Below are 1,154 nucleotides of genomic sequence, written 5' to 3' on the forward strand. Positions count from 1 at the left end.
GCGTGTGTGGCCGGCCCGTGCTATCCACGAGCGCGCTCATCACGGGGAAACGTGCGCGCTCCGCTTCTCGTTCCCAAACACTCGGAGTTCGGACGCACCACGGCGCGCCACGGAAAAGCATGCACTGCCTGGCGTGTTGTCCGCCTTCCGGTCCTCCTCGTGGCGTGTCTTCACGCCGATCTTCCACGATAAGCCTGACGGCGATTCGCGCCGGAAGCGCGCGGCTAAATGCGACGGGCGTTAAGAATCTCTACTCCTTCGATTATACATCCGGATGACGCCGTGTGAGGCGAGTTATCTCCGCGATAAAATGTCCATCGAAACGAAAATTTTGTCAGACGATTTCGATTTCTGGGAACATCGTATTTATATACGTGTTCGTGGCGTCTCTTTCTTGTCGGTAATGGGTTTTCTACAATAAGCCCTCTGCAATAAGCCATTATCTAAGCTTTCAAAGCCGTAAGAAATCGAACCAATCACAGTCGATTATATTTTTCTCCCATTCGACTGTGATTGATCAATTTCCTATGGTTTAAGATTTGAGGCCCTAGATGGTTAATGACTTATTGTAGAAGACTTATAAGAAATTCCTCTTGCCTCTCGATACCGTGCATGATTCCCGAGCCGGTTAGCACGGGCGGCCAGACTTATTTCCAATGCGCGTTTTACGATCCGAAAAATTACACAGTAACGTTATTTAGTTTATTTTTTTCTTGTTTCTTTAGCGTAACACGTACGGCATATCATTAATTAACGTTACGTTATTTATACGCTATGTTACGTTATTTACAATCACATGAATCGTAGATATTCTAACGAATCGTTCGTCTCCTGCCGCTGTCCTCGTGTTTTCTACGGTATATTTTCTTCTCTCCCTCCCTCCCTCTCTCTCTCTCTCTCTCTCTCTCTCTCTCTCTATCTCTGTCTCTCTTTTTCTCTCCCTTTCTCCTTTCTTCGCCTCTTCTTCATCAGATATCTCTCAAGCATTTCCTCAAGAATTTTCTCAACGAGAACGTACGCAGTCACTTTATATGCGTCTCTCGTTCGTGCGAGCTGAAACTTGTTCAATATTCAACACCCATGTGCAACGTATTTGCGCGCGTACACATATACATATATATATTTCTGTTCGTTTGTATATATATATTTATATA

This window comes from Atta colombica, unplaced genomic scaffold, assembly GCF_001594045.1.
Source record: "Atta colombica isolate Treedump-2 unplaced genomic scaffold, Acol1.0 scaffold105, whole genome shotgun sequence".
Taxonomy (NCBI): Eukaryota; Metazoa; Arthropoda; class Insecta; order Hymenoptera; family Formicidae; genus Atta; species Atta colombica.